This window comes from Antedon bifida, chromosome 6, assembly GCF_963402885.1.
Source record: "Antedon bifida chromosome 6, ecAntBifi1.1, whole genome shotgun sequence".
Classification (NCBI taxonomy): Eukaryota; Metazoa; Echinodermata; class Crinoidea; order Comatulida; family Antedonidae; genus Antedon; species Antedon bifida.
Genome location: NC_136231.1, coordinates 5391883 through 5412291, shown reverse-complemented (window position 1 = coordinate 5412291; position 20409 = coordinate 5391883). Strand labels below are relative to the sequence as shown.

Genomic DNA, 20409 nt, shown 5'->3' with positions numbered 1-20409 from the left:
TCCTAACTTTTCAGCGAAAATACCGGGTTTTCCCCAATTTGTATCAACGGAGTCTGGCAAAAATAGAAAGACAATTAATGCAGCAACTATACAACGTCAGGCTAGGTATATAGCTAGCGTACGATGTTCGTACGTTACCGATGTTTACCAGCTAGGCCTACAAAACTAAGCCTAGCTAGGCTAGGCCTAAGACCGTCCACGAGAGGTCGATCGCCGCGAGCTACTTAGGTAGTGCATTGTTTCTCACTTTTTATCATAATTTACCATAAAACGTACATTTAAGACAAGGAATGACATGGTTTAATGTTTTTAAAGTGATATATATGTATTATTTTCCAAAAAACGTCCAAAATTGCAGGGAAGGGGTCTTTAAAAATGACAATTATCACACCGTCTTCATTATTTATCTCTCTGTTAATACTACAAATTTCATTACATAAAGTTCATAAGTTCAGCAAATAATGTTTTAACGATGACACACCATAAAATAATAAATTTCGCTATTTTCGAATACAATGCATATCATGGAGTGGCCCAAGAAATTATTACCTGGAACAATTCGCAAATAATTATAAATAAACTTAAATCCACATGCTTCGGTCTAAAAAACTGAGTTGGTTTACATAATCCTATAAATAAACTTCAATACAAATCAACATCATGTAGAGATTCGAGTCCAAAACTATGGGAGGCCAAACGAGAACAAGAAATGACGTGCACAACTGCATAGGAAAATGTAATTAAAAACGTCATATTATGGTTCCACCCCATAGAGCTCTGTCATGCCGATGCCTAATTGTTTTCTTGTATTTATTGTTGCGCCTTGTTTGATTTTTGTGACACTCAAAACTTAGTTTCTGAAAGCACGTACTTACTAATGAGAATTTAATTCGTTTCGTCTTTATAATTGGGCTCTCTTTTGGGAATAGTTCTAATTCAAACATACTCGACAACATACCAGCAAATAAACAAACAAATAAGTAGTAGAGTAAAAGCTTATACATTTAAAAAAAAATCAAGCCAACAATTCACAACATTACAAACAGAAATTGTATTAAAAATGTATAAAAAGAATTATTGTCTAGTCAGTTCATTAACTGTCATTAGACTACAGGCTATGCTACTTTTTTTCTAGATACTATATTATTTTCTATATACTGTACTGTAAAATTGATAGTTCATAACTATAGTGTATAATCGCTGAAAGCATACTGTATAAATCATGTATTATATTTCATTAAATTTTCTTATACACAGAAAAAAATATTAATGAGCTCTGATAAAATTTCCTTTTCTACATTTTCAACCTTTAAGTTGTATTAAATTGAAAATAATAATAATTTATTTTGAAACTATACTTTTCTAAACTGTGGCAAGCTTGTGAATGAAAGTACGTCCAAGGTGACTTAACTATGGTACATTTCTTAATAATTAACAAACTAGTTAAAAGGTTAAACTAAAGTATGTACAAAAGTGAAATCCAAACTGTACTCTAGTTTGTTAGCATTATGGTAAAAGTTGTAGTTTTTTCTTTGATGATAACATTTGCTTTTAAGTGAAAGACAATTCAAGTTGATTGTGTGGAATACTGATTATTAATATCATTAATGCAAGGTAACTTATAAAATAGGTTATTGTTAATTAATGTAATCATTAATTTCATGCATGTTTACTTAAAATAACCTCTATATCAGATAAAGTTCTAATAATCCACATTAATTTCATAATTTGAGACAATTAGTCCGTAAGTGAAAGTTAATACAATGTAATAGGTTTTGATTGCTCAGAATTATGTCAAGATGTGTTAATCCAGAAACAGATGTATATTCCAATTGATCGATCCCTTAGTAGTTGTCTTAAGTGACTAATCCAAGTTACTGATTCCACAAGGAATTGTTAAGTCTTATTGGAGTTAAGTACGAAGGGGCAGCTGGAGCAGTTGTGGTATAGACCATTTACGTTTCAATATGCTAGGCATGAAGAGGTCAAAGTTAACTTTTTGCAAAAAAATGACCATTGTTTCAGTTTATACAATAGCTTACCAAATTATCTGAGAAGATTCAGTAGTTAAAGTTTAAAAAGAATTTAATTTTTTTTTGTGACTAGTGATTTGATGTTAGGACTGATTGCCCTGAAGTTTCACTGTTCACAGAGCAATAAAGAAATATCTTCACCACACAACAAAACAAAAATAAATGTCACTTTGGATTTCTGTTTCATCTGCAGATTCTAATTATTGGCCGACTCCTGTATGTTTTTCTTTTCCAGATACAGGCAGGCGTTTTGACTCCTGTAAAAGCTTTGTAGAACCTGGACTACTGCTGCTACACACACAAACAGCCACACTTGAGGTTACTCAATTTATACCTCAACAAACATGATAGTTTGCATTTATTTTCATTTGAACCATTGTAAAATAAACTGTTATGTTGAGTTACTAATAAATAAACATTGAGGTTAAAAAATTAAGGAGGCAATTAAAAATCCAAGTAGGCCTCATGGGTTTGTTTTGTGGTTTAAAGTGTTTGCTGACAACTGCTATACCACAAGATAAGAAATGGACTTGTACAGTACAAAAGTGCACAAGTGCCATTCATCTGGACTACATAGCCTCATCATATAAATCATATTAATTAAATAAAATGGTGATGTTCAAATTCTATGAATAAACAGTATAGGAACAAAAAAACCAATTTTAATTGTGAAACAAAAATAGCACGTACGACTGAGAATAATTAAGTTTCCCCGGTCATATATCATTCGTTAACAAGTTAATAACAATTATGTAGCATAGGTCTATTAAAGGGTGATTTAACAGCATGTTCCTTATACTTGAATGCTGCAATACTAAAAGAATCAAAGTCACATTGTCCTTTGAAATGTACTAAACTATTAAAGTAGGTCTACATAGGAAGAGCACCAGGATCTAGATGTTGAAAGGTGACTAGAATTTCAACTATTTCCACGATTCCAGTCAATAGGAAAACTGAGTAAATCCTGAAGGAAGTAGATACAGTAGAAAGGGAAACAATAGGATGCAATAAAAGCATACTTAACAGTTTGGATAAGAGCACTTTAATAGTGTATTTCACATAATTATAAACTCTACAAACTATAAATTAAATAACTTGTTTTTTGAAATAATACCCATGGTCCCATAAACATCCTAATTTGTTAGTTTAGTCGGATATCTGAAGGTAAAATGAGGTCTATATTAAATAACAATTACGTCATACTTTTATGGAATCTTTTAATGTAAACATAACAAAATTGAATGTGTAAGTAATTGAACTTATTGCATCTTATAAAACCTAACATACCAGTCAATTGTTTTTTATTATTAATAATTATAATTCTTGAAATCTGTCAATTATAACCTTAAAAATATATAAAAATGCTAAAACAATTTATCAAAGGTCAAAGTTTAAAATATATCCACTACTAATAAAATATTAAACATGCAAGTTCATATAATCACCAATGGTTACTGTTAACACACCATTCTGACATAATTGATGACACAACTATAAAAAAAATCTTTAATAAATCATGAAGGATTTGAAGTGCAATCATAACATGCTTATCAATCTACAAGAGAACTGATGATCAATCTACACGAAAACTGGTGACATCACAGTTAATACTTGTCATGTTATGAAATTTCAATTAAATTTCCTAAGTGAAAATTATAAATGTTTTGATTGATTTATAATCACTGTAAATATGTTTGCAATCTATTCAGTATTTTTTCTAATGATACCTATAATTACGTACCACCCCAAAACTTATGAAGGCAAAAAAGGTCCTGTATACATACTAACTGAGAGCTATAATCAGAGAACTGTAAAAATGCCCTAAACCATAATTTGCACCTAAAGGCATGTTATCAGTAAAACAAATGTTTTTCTTTGTTTAATTAACATTGATAAAAATCAGAATAATTTTAAAATAATTGTTACAATAAGTCAATCAAGTTTAAATAATACTAAATAAATGTTATGTTAGTCTGCATGCTTCTTACAATTAAGTATTTATAATTTTGTTTGTTTTTGTATCAGAAACATTCTAGAACAGTTTCTTTTTAAAGATTTGAAACCCAGCAGGCATAAACATGTTGGATTACTATTTGGCTATAAAATAATTGGCCTGCCAGAGCTAAAGTAGCATTGACTAGGCCTTCACTCAATAAAACCAACATTTCCAGGCAATGAACTTGCCTAAAGAAGGCTATGCCAATGCTTTTGCCTTTAGTGCACTGCCTAAGGGGCTTTAATAGCCATCTCAAGACAAAATGTCTGTGCTCAAATCTGATTGGTTGAAAGTTGTATTATATTGGTTTACTACCACAGGCATGATGGGTACTATTGCTGGTATATGAAAAGTTCAATGACCAAGAGGTTATTACCATTGATGTTCACTAGATGTATATTGCATTACTTGAAAGAGGAACATTTTATTTTTATTAGTAAAATTGTGTTATAGTGTTTTCGTTAATAGATTGATAAAATGTTGCATCTATTCTCGTTACAAAAGCTATAGAATTTATGAGATTACTATACGGTAGTGAGTAATTTGCAAATTTCCCTAGCCGTGAAATGCCCTTCTTTCCCTTGACATATTAAAATCCCCTGTGTAAATTTACCAGGGCAAGCTTACTGTTGTAAGGCAGAGGCACTGTAGTGCTACAAGTTTTGGTCACTCAATATTTATTACTTAAACTAAGCTTTTCCTGAACAAATTTAACTTTAAATTCCATACATGATTACGATCATTTGTTTTAACTGAGGTTTAGGTTTATATGAAATGTATAAGTTTAAAGTTCAAACAAGAATATATAAACATGTTTTATAAAAAATCAAGATTGAAAGAAATACAGTTACAGATATTTATTTACAAAGACACCAAGAGTATAACAATATTAAGTTTCTTATGCCTTTAATTATTAATAAAAATTGAAATTCAAATCTTCACACTATATAAATATCAAAAACATAGGGACACCCACCCACTCTGAAATAAGAAAGACACTTTGTAGAGCCTCTTAAGAGGGGTTCTATACAGGATTCAATACAATATAAAATAAAGTTGATAATTATCAAATTATTACACCTTCTTTGATTTATAATTTCTTTGAAATATCTGTCGGCAAACAAGACCACATCAGAAAACATCAATGACATTCCAAACCAAGGGAGGGGGTACTTTAACTTCAATGTGCTCGCCAGTCAGACTACGAACACAATGACACTGGCACTCTGCATCCTACATACGTGGTATAACATAGTTTATATCTTGGAAAAGGTTGGCATTCGCAATCAAATAACAATTTCGGATTCTACCAATAAAAGACATAAAGATGAGACCTTGGGCTAATTACCGTCGGAATTCTGATCTCGTTAAAGAATGTGTAAAGAGATTTTATCTTTCAAAATCTTTAAGAATATACGTGATGACAGGAAATTACCAACACTATTTAAGCACTACTTTGATGATGAAATAAACCAATCTGGAATGTTTGAAATACAAAACCCGACATAACTTTATTAAGTTTGATAAACATTTATTTCTATTACTTCCTATGGAGAAGTATTATTCTTCATACTTTTATAAGTTGTGAAATGATGATGTAATAATAAGATTTATTTTCTTGTACTTCTACCAAGGTAATTCCTTATTTGTTTAGTTTGAAATTTTCTAGAAAATTTAAATATAGAAAATTAAAATCTTTATGTATAGATTATGAAGATTGGCAGACTAGTTAATTATATTTGATTTCAGCATACATTATAGAAATTTAAATATCTTATCTTTTACTAAATCATTCAGTAATGCTATATATATCAAACATAATGAAAATGAAAAAAAAAGTATATTCATATTCATGATTGATATTTATATTAAACCATATTAATCAAATTTATGCTTATTTTATTGTAGACAGCTATAATGAAAACCCTTTCAAGTCATGTGTTACTGTCAACAAAAATGTCAACTTTAAACGAAGCAGCCTTTCCAGACATAGAAACTTTCACTTTTGAAATCCATATTCGACCCCGAAATATTAACCGCAAATATAAAGACATTCAATAACATTTGTGCTTGAAACAAAAAAAATCTAATTGCTGTAGACTATTTTCGTGCATCCTTAATATTCATGAATCTTTAATTTTTGCATATCTTTAAGTTTCATGCATCTTTAAATTTTGCACAAATATATTGATCACAATAATACCAAATGCAGTTGGCAACAATATCCTTTGATTTGCAAACATTTAGGGCTGTTTAAAAGAAAGGGTTATTTAAAAAAAATTATTATTATATTGGCTTATTATCAGTAAATACATTCATTTCCGAAAACGGACATTTTCAGACAGACTTAGAATTAAAAATAAGATTTAGTTAAAAGCATTTATCAAAATTATTGCCAACTAATAAAATCCTACTTAGTTGGGATATGTTTCAGGGGAGAGGATGGGCCGACAGGATGGGCTGAAAGGATGGGCCAAGAGGATGGACCGAGACTGAGAGGATGGGGCTTTGTAGAAAAATGTATAGTCTATGTTTATGGTTATCCCCACTTATAGTTTATACCCTATGGTTTATATGACTGTTTATCAGTTACTAATTTTTGTTTATAGATTTTATTTATAGAAGGGAAAGAATAGATGACATACAAACACGCAATTGGCATGATTTTTGCAGGCAGATGATTTTTAACAACAAAATGATGAAAAAGATTGGCAGACTGTCGAGAAATGATGACCAACAATTATCTATGTCTGAAACCATCTTTGCATTGTCACTCATATTTCAATTGTTATTATATAATATTCTTGCCCATATATAAATAAGATAATAAATTGTATGTTACTATGATTTATTGTTGATAATTTTGGCAATATAATCACATTGGGGTTTTTTTTCTAGTTTTATTTTGCTGATGGTTTTCTATATATTTACTTATATTTGAATAATTGTATTATTTTTCTCATTTTGAGTATAGGCATACTGTACATACACCTTTACCGTGTTGGTCAAAACAGGAAAACGGTTGTTGTTCTTATACCCAAGATGATAGTTTGTTGTGTTTAGATAAACTCTGCCACAATGAAATTACAAAACATTTAGTTGTTTCTTTTTTTTGTTTATATAGTTCACTTCAAGTTTTTTTATATTAGTATGATTTTAAGAAATTGGCAATTTTGTTCTCATCTAAATTAATTAATAAAATGTAATTATTACATAACTCAAACAAGCCATAGTGTTTGTTCTTTCTTCTTTATTCATACATAGTATGATTTTAAGAAGTTGGCAATTTTTTTCTCATCTAAATTAATTACTAAAATGTAATTATGACATAATTCAAACAAGCCATAGTGTTTGTTCTTTCTTCTTTATTCATACATAGTATGATTTTAAGAAGTTGGCAATTTTTTTCTCATCTAAATTAATTAATAAAATGTAATTATTACATAACTCAAACAAGCCATAGTGTTTGTTCTTTCTTCTTTATTCATACATAGTATTATTTTAAGAAGTTGGCAATTTTTTTCTCATCTAAATTAATTACTAAAATGTAATTATGACATAATTCAAACAAGCCATAGTGTTTGTTCTTTCTTCTTTATTCATACATAGTATGATTTTAAGAAGTTGGCAATTTTTTTCTCATCTAAATTAATTAATAAAATGTAATTATTACATAACTCAAACAAGCCATAGTGTTTGTTCTTTCTTCTTTATTCATACATAGTATTATTTTAAGAAGTTGGCATTTTTTTTCTCATCTAAATTAATTACTAAAATGTAATTATGACATAATTCAAACAAGCCATAGTGTAGTTGTTCTTTCTTCTTTATTCATAAAGCTAATTTAAAGCAAAAACAACAGCATAGAATCCTGACACTGTTTACTTGCATGAAAACCTACATTTGTAGCCAGGTCAGGGCAAACATAAAAGCTGATAACCTGCATGTTAATTTATGTATTATAATGTTGTATTTTTAGAATCGTATAACACACTATCCTAAAGAAAATGGAATAGTAACAAAAGGAGAAATGATGAAATGAGATGACAGCTACTATACACCCCCACGGTGACGTCAGTTGTATTATGCCGTTTCTATTAGTCTTTGCGTAGCTAAATGGTATTCCCATTAAATCTGGTAATTAATGAGTATATAAATGGACACATTAAACAAGGCAAAACAGCTTTTCTGATTCTTTACGAGACATTATTTAAAATGTGGGTCTTCAAAATAATGAATCAATGGAGGTACTTTTGCGATATGCTTGCAATGAAACTTTGATGTTGTTTACAGTAAATTGTTGGATTAACATACAAATAAAATAAATTTTAAATTTGTCAATAGAGAATTGTAATGTTGGCATTTTGTTTGCAAAAAGAGCTTTTTTCATTATTTGTGGGCAGAATATAAACATGTAAATATACAAAATAAATGAGTGGATTTTTAGGCAAAATGTCAGTAATTCAAGGGTTCTGGTTCAAATCCCTCTATCATATAAAGTAAAAACGACTCGAACCACAGAATAAAATCGGCATCTCCTCAACTTTAGTTCTGGTGGTAAAAAAAAATTTCATGGACAAGGAACTGGAGGTCCAGTGTACACATCCGTCTAATGTGTGCATAAGAGAACCCTGTTCATCTATCTTTCAGAGTAGGATTATCCCGTGCTCTAGTCCATCTCTGTGTCTATCATTGTCTGAATTATTGCCGTTTGAAATGAAAAAGAAACATGGGGTTTTCAGGTATAATACATTAAGACAATGTTTATTAATAAGATAATTGTAATAAATATATTGTTCAAGGTAAAACATATTATTTACTATTATATCTTTTAATTTGCATATTATGTTTATTAAAATAATGTTCACATTTAAAAATCAATAAAATTGTAGGCTTTAGAATGATATACACCTGGCACTTGGTGAAAAATCATTGTCTTGAGGAGGTCAAATAATGTCATCTAATATACTCATTGTCTTGCATCAACTACTCCACATCAGTGTCATCACTAGGTGATTAAACTGGACTTTTAGGCCCTTTATTCTACCACAGCACACCTGTAGTACAAATCGAGGACAAGTCAAGTGTATATATTTTACACTGAGCCACTTAAATATACATCTTCAGAAACTTTATAGTATTTACTTTACTTCATGTCTACTTAAACTAGGCTAAACTGCCAATTACCTCTAAACAACTAAACAAACATCACTTTAGAGTACTTTTTAAAACCAGTAAGAATAAATAGAGTTGCCACAGATTGCACCCGTGGAGTAGAAGTTTGGAGCCAGAACTATTTCCAAATAAACAGAAGTCGTTTAATTCCACAATTAAAGACACAAGACACTGGATCTTCCTCAATGAATCATAACCATCGGATCTTTTTCAGTGAAGCTGTGAAAGTGTTTATTTTAAAGAGAACCAAGTCAATTTTGATGTAATGTATAAGACATTTAGGCCACTATTACATGACCCTAAGGGCAATAAAAAGTTAATAGATCCTGGTGTATTGATATTTGTAATAACATCCTGGTGAACTATAAAAATAATGACATAATTAATATTTTATGAATATTTAAATTCAATTTGTTCAAAAGTTTTTTAACTTTGGATAAAAGTTTAGGTTTTTTTAAATTATTTTATCTATTAATAATTTTCAACTTACTATATGAATGTTTAATTTCAACCAAAATCTTTAATAATAAATCCGAGGACAATTTACCAAACTTTAGAGCCATCCTTTTAACAGTTGAGTAAATGTAGTAAATTGTTTGTCATTTGTACCCTTGATTGATATGTATTTACGGTCTGTTTTATGTCATTGATGCACTGTTCACAGATAATAAAATTTGTAATTATTTCTTCTTGGTCTATTCTTAATAGGAACAAAATATTACCAAATCAGAGTTGGCGACAAGAAGGTGCTATTATAAAACTGGGAAGGAAAGTACACAAATAAACATCTTGTGTCACAGACTCAAACAAAAAACTTAAATTTTAATATCAATTAATCATATCATAGCCATTTGGGATGTTACTCTGCTTGGTATCAAAATAAACAAACATATCCCACAATGTGTTAAAGGATGAGGGATAGAGTCAATGCCCTAGAGAGTAAAGAAGAATCTTGCTTTTAATAACTACAATGGTTAATGATGAAAATAAACAGCAGAAGTGTCATTGTCCTAAAGGGATAAACATAATTCTGTAAAAACCTTGAGGACTTAAGTAAGTAACTTTTAGTACTACATCTAGTACAAACCAGTAGTGGTGTTAGTAATTTTCTTTTGAACAATCATTATGTTATAGGATTAGGTCTTCTACAAACCCATTACATTATATCAGCACCTTGACTGAACAACCCATCTGAAAGATGAGGAAATGATGACGCTTTTAACTTTTTTACAGATTTTGGACTTTCCACCATTTCTTTCAATAGTGATTTATATATTTTTCTGTTAAAAAAGCAACAATTTGTTTATTTGTTAAATACTAACTTTCCTTAGTCACAAATACATGCAATCTATATCCATTTTATTGAGGTTGATGTACTTGTGTGTGATATTTGTAATAAAATCAGATATTTCAGGACCTCAAAGTAAAAAAACAAAGAAGACAAGCCACATCTTGCCTTCCAGCTACTGATATCGGCATAAACATTTTTTAATGTGTATAAATAAAATTGTGGCGAACAGTGAATTGGCGAATAACTGTGGCTGTCAAATTGACAATATACTTGGAAAACATTTGCCTCTGAGATGTTAGAATATAACAAGGTTCCTTAATTGACTGAAGTTCATTGTCCCTAAAGGCCAATACAAAAAATATTCAACCTGCTCAGGTTTTAAACTTGTAAAACAGAGATGATTCAACTGTTCACATAGAACAAACACCTAGGGTGTAATTGCTATTACGCATGTCATCTGCAGCCTTTACATTAACTTTTGCTAATTATTCTAGAAAGAAATTGTGGTGTGTGTTTGGTGGGTATTACAAATTTGTTTTACCTGGTGTTACTACAGAATTATTTTAGTATATACAATAACTATTGTTTGTATGAATATCATATGAGCAGTAATCTATTTCTTTGCTTTTATTAGTCCACAAAGCATTAAATCAAACAATATCATGACATAGTTAAGAAGATCCGAACATGATGCAACAAAAAACACCAGTTCACAGTTACTACATCCCTACAGTAATATATCAATTACTAAACATTATAGAACATGCCACTCTTCAATTTATGTGCAAAAACCTGACCATGTAAAATTGAATACACTAATTGCTAACACCTTCAAATAATAAGATTAATGTCTTCAGGACAACAGAGTTGTAAACAAATCAGGAACTACACCATCTCTTGGGCTCCCTTTAGCTTCCTCTAAAGAGAATGTGTTTGCTTGCTATGGGCCAAGATATGATGTCATTATGCATGTAAAGCAATAATTTTGTAAGGAAGTCACTATGATTGGTTAGTGCTCAGACAATTCTCGTATGTACTTTTAGTTCACACATACGTTTTTTGGACAGGTGAAACGAAAGTTAGACTTTACAATTGAAAGGTGTTTATAACTAACGCCGGTTCATCTTGATATGGAATTAATTTAGGCCATCGTGTCTAGCACGACCAGTAGGGAATATTTTAATAATACTACACTTTACCACATATGACACAATGATGAAGTAAAAAAAAATTCTACGAGGCAGGAGGGGATAGGTAACCAGACCCGGAGATTGCCGGTGATTTTACACTTCCAATTAATGTATCTTTCTGGACAGTTAAAGATTGACTATCAAATTCAAATATTTTGATTGTAATTATTAGTGGACAATCTATCTGTTAAAATTTTGCAAAAACAAATGCACTATAATATAGTAAAACAAAACATGTAAACAAGAACATTTAAATTTATAACATTTACAACCAGCAGTAAATTGTTTCTACTGCTCTATGCACATATTTTAATATTGTATAATGATGTTTGTCAGGAGAGAAAGAGACAGGGGGAATTATGCATTTTGTTATGCTCTTCTGAATTCACCCAGGTTCCTTGTGGAAGGATATCATGGTTTAAAAAGGCAGAAAAAGGTTCATGTTCTTTCCATTTAAATTCATAACCTTATGTCGCCAAATATGTAAAGCAATTACAAAATTCTAGTTCGGTGTGATTCCCCTGAGAACAGACAACAAAGTTTGTTAAGGTAAAACAAAATTAAAAACTATCAATCCTTCCTGTTAGGTATACTAATGGTAAATGTGTCAATTTGTATAGACCTTGATATATAATTCAGCGTACAGCAAATTGACTGTATGTACATAGTTTTATTGTACATATTTGCAAAGGTAAACCATTTGCAAATTCAGACATATAAAAACAATAATTCATAACATCCCATACCTTTTCTCGAGATACTTGTTATGTTATGCAAGACTCTCAAACCAAAGTTTTTTTTTTAGTTTCTGTTCTGAACAAATAACATGTTAGTATATTAAATACAATAGGGAAAATGAATGCGAGACCTGGACATTTAATTGCATTAATATAGGAATTTAAATATTTTATAAATGAAGGTAACAAACGGAAAGACTTATTTCCATGTGTAATTTACTCTAGATACCTTTTGAGCTTATTTTTCCTAGTTATGGCACGCAAGGGCAAGACAATAGAAACCAAAATTACTGAAACAAGTAAAGTAATTTTAACCGCATTAGGTGAATCTTTAGCATTAAGTTGATTAATGGAGGTATATAGAGCGTAAAGTAAATTTCATAAAAAGTTATCCTTGCAGGCTCAAGTCGAATGATAACGTTTTACAAATAAACTTTTATGTTCCTCCCATTTACTTTCTGTATCAAGGTTCTTAACAAATTAAACATTTTTTAAACAATTTAGAGGGCTTATCTTTTATTTACATGTTTAGATAAATGCAACCCTTGTATTTTACTCTAATCCTTAATCTAATCTAATCTCCATTATTAATCTTGTACAATAAATATATTGTATATTATATTATAATAATGTAAACTGGTTTTTTTCACATGTCTGTGATAAGAGATAAAATGAAAAACAAATTGTGAAATGAATTGAAAGTAAATCATACAGTAATATGAAAAATAAATATATTCATGATTCACGTTTCAGGTATGACATGTCCTAAAAAGGGTGTTTTTTTTTTATTAGAAAGCTTTAACCTGTTAAGACAGATACACAGACAACGCAAGTTGAGGCTTAGCGTCTTACTTTAGGGATAAACCATGTATAATGTCTATTAAGTAGTAACCAATTATTCAACATTAAGCCAGACCATGAAAAAAACAACTTAGGCTCTGAGGATTAAAAATGAGATTACTGATCTAGTGGCTGGAATACTGATTAAGAGGGATTGAACAATAGGATTTAGACAGTTATTGATAGATTTGTTCAAGTCACACTTTGATTTGAATTTAGATAAACCTACACAATCCTTGGATTTAGAAACCCAAACAGGTCTGAAATTGGTTGGAGTTATCTAGGATTTATAACCTAGATAGAATTAAATATAAATGTATTCGTTCTTCTATAGTTTTAAAGGTAAAGGTATTTATATTTTTGTTCTCAAGCTTAACTGGAAACTGAGGAAATTCGGATTAGGCCCTCCACGGACCCAATGCAGCCAGCAGTGCAGCGCCTACCAGATCAGCACACCGGGAGACGATCCCCTACTATTTTCGAATAGTGTACCAAGTTCTTTAACGTGCACTGTTAAGTACATGGGACCAACGACTTTACATCCCATCCGAAGGACGAGGCAATGAGACTAAAGCATCTTGCCTAAGGATGCAATTAGTATGGTACAGATAACCTCAAACCCATGCCTATTCCATGCTAGTCCGATATTACCATTACACCATCACTCTCCAGTATATACAGCACCCTCCGCTATTTCTCGACGGTCTCCCATCCAGAACGCAACCGGGCCCAACGTTGCTTAACTTCGTTGATCTGACGAGAACCGGTGTTTCAACGCAGTATGGCCGTATTTTAACAGCTGTATTTGCAATATTAGTCATTTAAATATTTCAGGAAAAAATCATTGAGGTGACTATACAATGACCTAGGAAATTCTACATTTATTGACTCAAGTACATTAAATTTAATTAAGCCCTGCCACACCCACAACTGTAAACATATGCATTTAACATCATCCTAATTTGGACAAAATTGTCGCATTGAAATTAGGTGTGTCTCCCTGTAAATTTTATGATATTGAAATGTCTCTAAACATTATAAGCCAATGTGAGATGAATTCCCAAGAGAATGTTTACAAATTGGACATTTAAATAAATGTCAGTAATGTAATACCATCAAATAATTTTTAAAAATTTGCAATGATGCATAAAATTATGAATCAATTATATTAGCACATAACGATAAAGGGTTGTGGTTTGACGGAAACAGAGGGTGGAACAGACAGACAGATGGCTTAAGGGTTAGATCAAAGCATGGAAGTTTCTCCTTGATCAAAGTGAAGAAAGTTCAGGCAGGAACTTCTTTCCACTTGACTTGCAAACATTCTGGGGCTGATGATCGTAGAACTAATCTAATATGATATTAATATTTATCAGCTGGATCATTTAGTTCCATAACATTAATGAATAAAGATCATGTATTCAAAGAGACAAACAGTGATAGACAGCAGTTATAAATGAGTAGCAAGTTTAATACTTGGAGTGTTCCATGGATGAACAAATTGATACACAATAATATAGGGGTAAACTGAGCAGATACCCTAAAGATAAAATTAAGTGTGTGAAAATACGTTTACAGTATTACATTTTCTGTAACTGCCTTAGGCCACTCTCAACCCTGGGAGGAGCAGCTTATAGTGTAAATGGATTTATGCTATAATTTGGCTCTAAACAGTGGTGAATAACCATTTAACTTCACCTTCACCCTTTATAAACCACTAATGTGTAACAAAATAATCTACTATTTAAATCTTTCTGGTTTACGTACCATTAATATATCTATTGTAATTTTAAGGAAAACTAATTATTACATATCTGATCAGTAAGAATCTAATTTAGGTTCATCTAAAAAGCCTGATTACAATCAGGTTATACTATGCGTTTTAAGATTATGATTATGTATCTATCAAAAGATAACTATCGTAAATAAAAAAGTATTACAATATTATCAACCGGTTACTGGTTAAAACGTTAAAAGCAATTAAATCATATTGAACTTTTATTCTGTCATTGGACAGTCCGTGAGTGACCATTTCTGGTGATAGAATTACAAATCTTCTCCAAGGACTTCAAACTATAGTAAATATCTACCTCGTGTGCACTTTAAATAATCCACTGCTCAAAGCATAGGGGTAGGAGGGGGTTGCAGTGTTTTCATCTCAGCCCCGTCGTTAAATTGTTGGCAGACAACCTTAAAATGCCACCCACAACATGTTTGGTTATTGTGTAGATATAGACCAAAGTCCCTCTACACAAAAGTAGAATAGTTTAGAGGATGTTCAAAAGTGTACGATAGACAAAAATGTGAAAATTAAAAATGAAACAGGTAATATGGCTACCATGACAATCCTGAAAAATAATTGACTGTGTGTTGTTGTACATGTACAGTTTTTGCGCAAGTATAGTATACATATTATTATTATTATTATTAGATTTGCGTTTATTTCCTGGGAGTATGCAACGTTTAAACTTATGATTACTTATACAATACTAAGTAATTTATTATTGCCATTAGAACATCCATTAAGTTTGCAGACTTCGGTAAGCTATCCAGGAAACCTATTAAGAAACATTGTCAAACCAGGGAGTAACTTATTGAGTAAATGTAAAGGTCGACTATAATATTATAAAACTTTCCTTACAAAATGAACAAAAAATAAGGCAAATGATATTATTTAACTGGACTGTAATATTATAAAACTGTCTCCACAAATCTGAACAATTGGGAATATCAAGCTAAAAGATTTTATAAATTCTGTTTATAAAAAAAAATTTAAAGGTCGAATACAATATTATAAAACTGTCTCCACAAAAATGAACAATTGAGAATATGACAGTTGCAAGCTGGAACTGTAATCATTGAGCATATTTTTACGAAAAATCAAAATTAAATCATCAGACACAAATAAAAGAATAATAAAATAAGAACAATTTCAGGCTGGAATCAATTTAAAATTAAGATTATGTAATAGAACTAAGAGAATAATTCAGATAACCTAAAAAAGGAAAAACAATGAAAATGTTAGGAAGATGAGCTCTTTTAAAGAGGTAAAAATCATTTAATCTTATTGCGTCAATGGATCTGTTTTACCACTTTGTTTTATATTTAGAATTCTTATTTCTCTAATAAAATAATTAAATATACATTCATTAAATCTAAGTGTATATCGTATTAATGGAGGTCATTATAAAAGTTCACCATATAAGAGTGTAGTGCTACTGCATAACGAATAATATTAAATGAGGAAAAAAAATAGCCAAGCTAAAATGCAATTGATTTGTAAATTGAATGTCGAGTTGAGAAAATGTCTAGATGTAATCTGTGCATGGAATAATTTGTAATCAGGGTTATTTTGATTACTTGCTATATGTAAACGAAAGATGTATAAATTATATGATTTAATGTGTACACTGAAACTACTATACGTTCACTGGTTTTAAACAAATATCTATTTTATATACTTTATATATACAGTAGTCCCTAGCCCTACGCCATTTCCTTAAACCATGGGGCAAATACTTGCACAGTTTGAGCTAGAGGGACTTTCTAATTCCACCAAAGTGTTCACGCCATATTTAGAACAACAGTTTACATGCAACATGATGTTTTTAAACCAATTTCTGTGAAAGAGCAGAACTTAAGTTCAGGAATTCTCGGCCATTTATTCAGGTCACAGAGAGGTAAACAATACCAGTCCATTGGTATATTGAGTACTTACATTTAATTTATTCTTACTAAATCAAACTAATTTATCCTATATACTTATTGATCTAATATAATTGTTTGCTATTTATGAATCTCTCAGAACCATGATTGATTTTCTCATGCACATTTCGGACAACAGGCTTTATTTATCAGCTCGATCACAACAACCATTCCAAACTTTCAAATAGCATAACAATGTGTCTGACTTAATGTATTCATTACTTACATCAGCTATATTCATAAGTATGATTTCTGCTTAGTCAATCATGAACTTATATTCAAATGTATGTCATCATCTTAACGCATACATAATTAATTACATGTTTACTGAGGCATACAATTTTAACACCTTAGTTCATTCTATGATGTTTGTATCATGATTTTTAGTGAGTAAACAATTGCTGCTATACTTGAAGCATAGAGTTATAAATTTTATAACTCCATGTATGAAGTAAGAAACATTGATTGTGGAAATATTTTCAGCAATAAAATATACTTGTATTGCACTGTGTGAAAAACACTTGGACAGCTCACTATTATTCTATATGTCAAGAGTTATTCTTCCATTTATTCTGCCATTTGCGCGATGGCATGGCCACCTTATTATTCAGATTTAAACCAATTTTTATGACTGGTAATTGATTACATGGAACAATGGATTCATTAGTTTTTCCATCCACAATTTAACTTGAAATATTTCTTCATAATATTTAAGCACATATAGTAATTTTTATATTAATAGTCTATACATTTCCAATATAATGAGGTTGATACAGTGACAATTTATTTTGCACTAATTTCATGATTGAATTAAATACATGAATATGTATAATGGCTTAGCATAAAACCTTATGGCTTCATTTAGAGGATATACAGTTATGTTAATATTCTCTCTTTATATATCTCTCTATATATCTTTCTAGTACAACTTTTCCCTTGATTTAACATGCTCAATCATTTGTACAGTATGTACAAACTACCATCATATTTCTCCCATCTTTCATCAACATCTTTACCCATCAAAATACTTGTCACTTCAATCCAACCGTCAAGTAATATCCAACGTTACATAACACATATCTGTCATTTTCAATATAGGATATTACAGTTTTATAATTGTTTGTTGAGCGAAATGCAACATCAGAAAAGTATCGGCTATTACCACTGTAGTAATTTGGATGATTATAGTTGCCACTATATATAGGTGCCACAATCAAAATTTGGCAAAAACAATAATATAATTGTGATTATATGTAACAAAGTTTAAAATAATAAATCCAAAGGCAAATTACTGAAAAAATGACAATGCTGTGGGTGTCAGTGGTTGTCAGAAAACTAAATCAAAACATTAAAATAAAACCGCCAGAAAATGCTAACCCTTCATCAGAGCTATGAAAGCAATAGAAAAAAGAAATGATCAAGCTACATGAGTGCAAGTAATATTTAGATTTTGTGTACAAAATTTGTTTGTTGGTTGTCAAGGCTATTCCATTTTTATACTGTGGGACAACCATGCTATCTAAATACTACAGGTTCGAAATTAGAAGCTAGGATTATAACGAAGTATAGGATTATACTCGTCAAATACAGTAAAATATCTGTGGCTATTTTTAGTAACAAGAACTAAGTAATATTTCTGTTGTGAATAATGAATGATGACTGTGGTCAGAAAATAATTAGTAAGATATATCTCCTGGGAAGTGCAACAGTGAAAGTGGAAACGTCAGAATTAAAATGGGATGGTAACAAAAAAATTGTTATTTATTGCTTTGTTTTTCTGCATTCTCGATGTGTATTTTGTACAAATTACTAGAAATAAATGGATATTATTATATTAGATATTTTAAATGTTGTGTGAATGTATTTTTAACAATGTTTTTAGCAATTTCATTGTTAAGATATGTATTTCAATTTTACTGAAAACAATGCATGTATCTTGTTGCTAATCAACAGGTTGTCTGGGTTAAAATAAAATAAAAGTTTTCTGAACATCATACATATTTTAGTTGAGTCATATCTTTATCTTGAATGGGATATAAAGCATTCTATTGGTAACATTGTCACAGTGAAAATAATACAATACATTTTGACTTTAGGGGTTGAAGAGTGGATGCTGGGAAAATCAGGCCGACACATTTGATTACTTACGTGATGGTAGCCACCACTTAAATATGCTTAATGTATTTCAAATACATTTTAATTCACATTCAAGTAATGTTAATACAGTGTATATTAACTTTGTCAGAATTGATAAACAATGCAGGAACCTGAAAACTTATTAACATACATACCACGTAAGAAGCTGATCAAATATTATATTGAGTTGAGAATACAAAATGGAAATCAAAACAAAACCAATTACTCTACCTAACATGCTACAATCACATTCATTTTGCAGTTTTTAGAAGAAAAAAAATCTGATTTCACATCAACCAACATTTTGTATACTTGTAAAAAATGTATTTAAACAACATAAAATATTAAGAAATATGTTGATAAGAAACAAATAAAGTGATACAAATAGGAAATGTGCCCGAATGCTTGATGCTAATTCACTACAAAACTAGTATGACAAAATGATCAAACATTTCCGCAAAAATGACTGTTACTGTACGTTAACTGAACATTCCAACACCTTAAAATAGTTGAATGTTCGTTGTAAAACATAAATGCCGGTGCATCAGCAAACCCTAGGGACATGGTATCATAGCTCTCAGTTCCTGTTCCTGGCAACTGATCTCTTATGTAAAATATGTCATGGACGTGGCATAAACCCTACCCAGCTGCAGGAAGGAATCATCAAGTACCGAACTGAACACGGACAAGCAAATGCAGCTGTGACTAGCCTCAAGTACAAATTGAGTAGGCCTATACAACAAATGTGCACAGCAAAATTTCAAATTCTTAGCAAGAAAAAAAAATCTTGTTTTAAGATTTATTTCTTGAAATAAGTAATTTTCTTCTTGTCAAGATTTAAAATTACTTAAAACAAGAAAAATTTTACTAAGACAGAAAAAGTTTCTCGAATTAAGTCTTGCAATTTTACTTATTTTAAGAAATATTTTACTTAAATTAAGAAGTCATTATAAAACTATCCTTATTAAGATTGTTTTTGCTTAAAACAAGTTGTGCAAATTCTTGAAAATACTTATTTTCAGAAATATTTTACTTAAAATAAGAAAAAATATTGTACTATTTCTATCAAAAATATTTTTGCTTGAATCAAGAATCGCGATATTCTTATAAATGCTAATTTTGAGAAATAATTTACTTAAAATAAGATGTCAATATCGTATACTATCCTTATCAAGAATATTTTTGCTTGAATCAAGAATATTTTTGCTTGAATCAAGAATCGCGATATTCTTGTAATACTTATTTTGAGAAATATTTTACTTAAAATAAGAGGTCAATATCATACTATCCTTATCAAGAATAGATT

General features: G+C 30.3%; 1 protein-coding gene across 4 annotated transcripts in view; it reads right to left on the bottom strand.

Annotated features, from left to right (window-relative positions):
- LOC144845293 (uncharacterized) overlaps nucleotides 1-20409 on the bottom strand; it is a 90496-nt gene that overhangs the window by 30860 nt on the left and 39227 nt on the right. The window lies entirely within an intron of this gene.